Source organism: Lepus europaeus, chromosome 3 (genome assembly GCF_033115175.1).
Source record: "Lepus europaeus isolate LE1 chromosome 3, mLepTim1.pri, whole genome shotgun sequence".
Classification (NCBI taxonomy): Eukaryota; Metazoa; Chordata; class Mammalia; order Lagomorpha; family Leporidae; genus Lepus; species Lepus europaeus.
In genome coordinates this window covers 121288295-121295900 of record NC_084829.1, presented here as the reverse complement: position 1 = coordinate 121295900, position 7606 = coordinate 121288295, and the positions used below count along the sequence as shown (strand labels likewise).

General features: G+C 37.4%; 1 pseudogene; it reads right to left on the bottom strand.

The window, feature by feature from the left end:
* Window positions 1-6487: 6487 nt before the first annotated feature.
* On the bottom strand, window positions 6488-7368 carry LOC133757085 (small ribosomal subunit protein eS1-like; annotated as a pseudogene).
* Between the last annotated feature and the right edge of the window lie 238 nt (window positions 7369-7606).

Here is a 7606-nt window from a genome sequence, read left to right as displayed (position 1 = left end):
GGCAACTTAAAGTCTTTTTTCATCCACAGTTATATATGATTTGCTGCTCATAAAACTAAAGCGTTGTTGATTCTGTGTTTAGCTGTCCTCCTATAGGTTCCTATGGACTTTTTCCAGCTATTTCTATTGTATTCAGTACTTTGGGATGGCTCTGTAAACAGCTGAAGCCAATAATGTATTAACAATACCAACTGAGAGAAAGTTTGGTTAACTGAGGTTACTAAAAACAAAAAGCAATTCAAATCAATTGGAAATCTACAAAAACAGATAAAGATTTGAAAAGCTATTATTAAAATTGCTATATTGGTCTATTATGTTATATGTGTACATATATATGTCCACAAGGGGAAATTTTATTTTATTTAGAATTTTGTTTTAATTGGCTTATAGATAAGATTGTCCATAAATTTAAGCTGCTAAAATTAATCAAAGATACATTTTAATTCGTGTGACCTGAATCTCTGCATCATATGTTTTATACTTGTTGGTAGAAAGAAATTAAAAACATTTTATATGGTTGTGCTTAAATTTACTGGTTAAACAAACTACACCATGTTAGATATTTAAGAGGTGTTTCCAAATACATGATTCTTAAAATTTATAGAAGGCATTGGACCTTCTGGTAAATGTTTTCTTAAGTTGTTATCTAATGGTTGAAACTGTTTGCTAAGTATTCATGTGATATTGCTATTGTCAGCAAGCGATCTAGGACTTGCTCCCTCATTTCTCTATTCTAAGCCCAACTTGTTCTTTTATTTCACTATTCACCTCAAGGTAGGAAACTAATTCTATTATGAAGTAATCTGTAGGACGCACAATTTAATCTTTAGACCTTATAAAAGAGATGGCTAACATTTTTCTGTAATAGCATAGCCAAAATAAGAGCTTAAATTATAATGTCATAGCTAGATTTACTTCGCCATCAGCGAAGTATACAGTAAGTAGAAAAAACCTCCCTTTCAGACCAAAGGGAAAGAAAGTTTTAAAGTGAGAATATAATTTTCCTCATGGGCATTGTCTACCTTAGAAAAACTACTACAGAACATGCCTGTGACTATGGACTTGTAGTTCAGGCCACCGTAGATTAGAGATGGGATTTGGGCACTCCCTTGACTTGCATCCTCTGGTCTGCTTTAACACAAACCAGGAGGAAAAGAAAGCTAGGCATCAGAAGCAATGGGTGCAGGCCTATTAATGGCTGATCTGTACAGTGATCTGCCCTCAAGGAGACCCAACAGGCCAGTCCACTGCAGTGGCTTTCAATGTGGTAAGCCTGGGCTTCAGCAGAAGTCAGCTTGTGAAGAGCCCTGGCAGCTCTGCCAAGAGTTGGATCACTGGAAATGGACCTGCCCTGGAGTCGAAGGATGCCCAGGTCAGAGCCACAGATCTTATTGGCTCTAAGCTGAAAAGCCCTTCACTCAGCCCAACTTCCAAAGGGACCACTGCAGCTGAGGGGATGGTCAAGTAGGGTCAGCAACACTGCAGGCAGAACTGTAAATTTCTTGTTAGAGATGCAACCTGCCTCTACCTGGCCAGCTCTCCTCCCAGGCCAGCCAAGTAATGAAAGTCAACAGAGTGCCTTCCCCTAGGAGGTTCACACCTCCCTTAGGATGTACCCTATGTGAAGAGATAGATAGGTCTGGGCCTCTTAACTTACAAGGCCTAAAGCCCAACAGATTATTATCAAGCCCCTTCTGTCAGGTTCTATTTGCCTCTCTATCAGAAAACTTAATTGTAGCTTAGACAGCACCTTTCTTAGCTCCTCTAATAATGACTCTGTCCTTTGTTCTAGACCCTGTCTAGTCCACTTGGGCCTCATTCCTTTGTAATCATAACCTCTACTCTACCACCAATGGCTCTACTCCCAACCTGTGTGTACTGATGGTCCTCTTCCCCACTTAATGCTGTATAATTGTTCAGACCTGGTAAATGCCACTCTTAGGATTATTGGTTACTATCCTCACCCTGTCTTTTATGACCTTGTCTAAATATGATCAGAGTCAGAGAACTTGGAAGGCTTCCATAGCCTTGGCAACTCATGACAAGAGCCTAGGGTGGTTACTGGCGCCATAAACTAGAGTATCAATTTGTTGGGTCAACAACAGGAGTCACCGTGCACTTGCTCCTCATGTGGGATCTCTGTCCTTAAGGTGCTGTACATTGTGATTTAATGCTATTACTAGTACTCAAACAGTATGTTTCACTTTGTGTTTTTATGTAGGTGCAAACTATTGAAATCTTTATACTAAATTGATCTTCTGTATATAAAGAGAATTGAAAATGAATCTTGATGTGAATGTAAGGCGAGAGGGAGTGGGAGAGGGTTGCGGGTGGGAGGGAAGTTATGGGAGGGGGAAGTCATTGTAATCCATAAGCTGTACATTGGAAATTTATATTCATTAAATAAAAGTTTAAAAAAAGTTGCCCTTTATTAAATTTAAAAAAATACTAGTATAATAATTGTTGGGTACACAAATAGAGTATTAAAACATAAAGCAGTATTGGGAAGTATGTGTAAATAAAATGAGAGACAAATTTGAAATTGATGTAGAATCTACTGTAGTTACATGAACACCACAGTAGCTGGGTCAATTTAACTGTGTTATCAGGAGCCCAAAGTTGCTGAACAATTTCTGTAGTGTGGGTATAAAAATTCTGGACCAGATTTCAAAAGACCAGCATGCTATTTCAGTTTCACCACAAATCAGTTCTCTGATCTTAGGTAAATTGTACTCTTGAGCTCTTAAATCCCTTAACTGGTTTGTACTAGTCAATGCCTCAGAACATAATTAGGAATCCCCTATTAAAAATGAAATATCAGACTGAACCATACATATTAAAAGTTGAAATAAAACTTCTCCATTTGAAGTAGGATGAAGAGACCCTGGTTCTTCCTACTCAGCTACCTCACCCTCACCCCATCCCACTGCAGGCACACCCTAAGCTACTTCTCTGGAGTTGTAGGATTCCAGAAATCTAGTTTAAAATCCCCTTGAAAAGATCAGCTTTGAGATTGTTTATCTTTGAAGATATTCTGATTTGTGAAAGGAAAGGTGGAAAAAGTAGTCTTTTTCTTAGTTATAAGCAAGATTAGAAGTTACAGATATTATTGATTCAATTTTGCATTGTTTTGCATTCTTCTTTCCTAAAAAAAAAATCAGGGACAAAAGTGAAGAATGATCTTTTGGTTTACCATAAACTGAACTTGTAACAGCCATAGCTGTTAGTTTGCATGGGGTGTTGCCAAATGATCAATCTCAAGTGAGAGCTGCTCAATGGAAAGCTTTATTGTGAAAAAGTAAAAGACTCTGGGAAGCTGCTGCCTCCTAAGGAAATTGTCTGGTGGAGAAGCAGTTTGCCAAGGCTATTTTATGTTAAGGTCATGGGAGAGTCTAGGATAGTCCAGGATGTTGGAAAGGAAGAGCAAAAGGCCCTTCCTGCTTGAGATATACATCCAGAATGTAGAAATGGAGGAGCACAAGGATCTTGCCTGCTCAAGCAATATAAACCTTCCTACATTTTATGTTTAGAACTCTGATTCAGACTAGTTACTGCAACTCCCCTTGGTTGACTGAGGGTCTGGCCCACTACCAGTACTACATTACAACATAAACCTTCCTGGAACATCCTCTGGAAAACAAACCAGAGGATTAAACTGTTGAAGATCCTCTGCCCCTGTTTATGTGCTCCTCTCTTGCCTACATCCTATAGTTGTTGTTACAGTGCCAGTGCCTGCAGCAACATTGTCACCGTAAGTCTTACACTTCTGGCATTGTTCTAGTAGGAGAGATTGACAGGATCTATGAAATATCGGGAAATTTGGTGGTTATCAGTGAAATGAGGCTACTGCATGATTGTCCTCAGTCAGTTGCATTCAGAAAATAGCAGATAAACTCACATATACATATAATTTACTGATAATCAAAATGGCAGAAATAATACTCTATGCAAGAACACAGGGAAGAAAAACTGTAAATTATGTTGATAGTATAATGAAATATTGAAAACCAAGTGAAATAGGGCAGAAGCCTAGATAACTCAAAATTGTTTAAATACTATCCCAAACTTGCTTTGTTGATTCAAAAAAGGAAAATTACTGACTCCATAATAGCATTTTGCTGTATACATGGACAAAAGTATAACCAACAGCAATGTTTCAACACATATGAAACGTAGAAATGAGGCTCAGAGAGTTCCAGTTGGAATAGTTGTCTATACTTTGGGGACACAGGTGAGAGGATATGATAAAGAGACTTGAAAATAAAATGGCATAAATAAAATAAGAGTTTATTCTAAAAAAATTGGGCGAGGATGCTGAATCATTCAGATTTTATCTGTATTTTTTTCTCTGCCATTCCCTGTGGTTATCCTATTGATGTCCTTATAGACACTGGCTCACTATCAAGTTTACTTTGTAGGCTGTTAAATGTGGGAAAGAGAACTAGAAAGCAAGTATTTTTTCTTCTCGAAGAGAGAGTCAGCTTTAGGAGTAGCAGTTAAGATATCATTTGGGACACCTGCATCCTATACCAGACTACCTGAGTTCAAGTACTGACTGTACTTCCAGCTCTACTTTGATAATTTGTACCCTAGGAGACAGCAGGTGATAGCTCAAGTATTTGGGTCCTTGCTACCCATGTGGGAAAGCAGAAGGAACCCCAGGTTCCTGGTTTGGGACTTGCCCTGCCCTGGGTTTTGTGGGCATTTTGGGAGTAAACTAGGGAATAGAAGGTCTCTGTTTCTCTGTGTCTCTCTGCCTTTCAAATAAATAAAAAGAATTATTTAAAAGTTGTAAAGAAGGGGTGCTGAATTTATAAGCATTATTCCTGTTCATATATTATTAGCAAGAAACAAATCGCATGGTCATCCAGAGCTTCAAGAAAAGCTGTGAAATATGGTCTGCCTACATTTTGAGGAAAGTGTTCCTAAAAGTAAAGAGGAAAGACTAAACCAAACTGGCAGGGAAATTTCTCTGTTGCTTCATGGTAACCCATTTATGCAATGAAGTTCATTTTGCAATATAGGATATGTTTTTATAATAGTTTAATTGATTCAGTGAGGTGCTTTGAGCTGAGGATGAAATGAAAGAGGTATTTGTGAGATGGAGGCTGGGTTATTGTCTTACTCTTACATGATTACTAAATATGCAGGGCAACGGAATCTTGATGCTGATGTCATTTAGTTTTGGAGTCCTTTTGAATCACATTCAGAATGTGGGATTCACTTCCACTGGAATTATGTTGTGTCCTGGTAGATTAGGGAGCAGATGGTTAAGTTCTTGAAGAATCTGACAAGGAAGGCCAAAAAAATTTGCACTTATTTTCATCAGACTTCTCTGAAGGGACAGTAATCTTGCAAATACATGTAAATTACTTCTTGCAGTTTTTATTCTGATCAAATATCCATCCATCCTTTTTGAGGAGATGACAGGAAAAAAATCCAATCTCTATGTTACCACAATTTGTCCATAGCAATATTTCTCAGTGCTATTGATTTAGAGGCTGCACATTTGGCTTGACCTAATGTGTCACTTGAACAACTTGCTCCAAGCTTCTGACATCATTTATTTTATAGTATAGCTAATAATACATATTTAGTCTAGGAGAAATTTTGGTAAATGCAATAAACTGAGCATATCAAAAGTCCTGAGAGTTAAGTGTAATCATTTATATGTGGAATTTACTCACTTCTTTATGATTTGATCTACAAGAAGTGATAAATGCACCACTACCATGAAATCCCTGCATCAAATCCCTTAGTAGACTCCTACAGAGTCACAGTGTTTGCGTTTCAAAGTTCATGTCCTGACTTTGCCTATGGAGATTTTGTTTAGAGCTTAGAAAATTTTTTCAGCTGTGGTGAACCTATGGCTTGCTGGGGAACATCAACATGAAACAATTGATCACTCATCCAAAAATAAGAATTCCAACAGAACACGGTGGTAGATGCTGAAAGAATGTGCTGACATCAAATCAGAACAATGTAGGTACAATATTTCTGCTGATATGGAATGTTCTTGAAAATAAATTCTTTGTGTTTAGGAATATTTTTCTTTGCTTTTTTGTTAAACATATGAATTCTGTTTTCCTAAGTAAAAATAAATCTTATTTCTACAGGGTTGTTTATCCTACTATTTGTTTCCTATATGAAATTATTTTGTGGAATAACATGGCATGCTGATCTGAAATTTACATATAGGATTTCTTAAGATCAAAGTTCTGTGATCAAAAATTAGAAAGAGTAGTTCTGTTTTTTTAGTGTTCATGCTATTTTTGACAAATTTTTATATATTTTTAAAAAACAACATGGTGTTTTGAAATACATGTGCATTGTAGATTAACTACATTGAGCTAATTTACATATGCATCATTTCACACATTTATATTTTTGTGATGAGAATATTTAAAATTACTCTCAGCAATTTTCAAGAAAACAGTATATTGTTATTAACTATAATAATAATATTCTGCAATAGTTGTCTTTTTTTTTTTGAAGCAAACCATCACAAATAGGACATTTTATTTGTCACTATTAAAGTCTAAATTTTAAACAGATTCTTGAACAGGTGGTTCATAGCAATCAGCTCGTTCGACTTTCGCACCCGTCTCATCCCCAGTGGCTTTTCCAGAACTACTACCTTCTCCGTGAAGCTCCATGAGTTTTCCCAATTCAAACTTGAGCTTCTTCAGCATCTTCACTTTTCTAATGAAGACATCATGGAGAGGATAAATAGATTGGCAAGCCTTCTCTATGTCTTTTCCAATGCTGTCTGGGATCAATTTCTTGACTACTTCTTTCAAGTCATTTGTTTGCACCTCCCGTGTCATGATTTCCATCATCTTCTTCTGGATCTGGCGGACGTGCTGGTGCTGAGCATAGGAAGTCTTCTATATCTGATTGTTGCGTTTTTTGGTAAAACCAACACAGAACAGACGAAGCAAATAGCCATTGGTAGTCTTGACATCAACATGAGCTTCAATCATGGTCTGCCATTTTTTGACCTTGGAGCACATTTTGTCATGGGTAAGATCCATGCCGTGGAAGTTAGTCAGGCAGTTTTTGCCCTGAACATCCTCCGTAATCAGTTTGAATTTTCTAAATGCAACTTAATCGTTCTGCAGGTCAGCAAGACTCACTTCAAAAACATGACCCTTGAGACCACCAGATGCAATTTTGGTTCTTTGGGTCCTCGTGACCAGTGTTTTCCCAATATTTCGTATGTTGAACATAGCAGGTGCTTTCACATCATACCAATCTTTCTTAGAAAATGGGTCCACCACTTTCTTCTTGGCTCCCTTTTTGCCGCCTTTCGTAAGGCGCTTGTTCTTGCCGACCGCCATGGTGGTGCTCAGAGAGCCAAAAGGGCGGAAATGCCAATAGTTGTCTTGATATTATTCCTCAGAACTGATCTAATGCTTTGTCTTGTCCCAAACAAATGTATGCAACTAGAAAATTTAAAATATTTTCAGCAGATCCCATATGTAGATATTACTTTAGATCTTAAAATGAAGCATTCTTTTTTTATCTGTTTGACAGATAGAGTTAGACAGTGAGAGAGAGACAGAGAAGTGCCGGCCCCAAAGCATTCATATTTTTAAGGTATGAT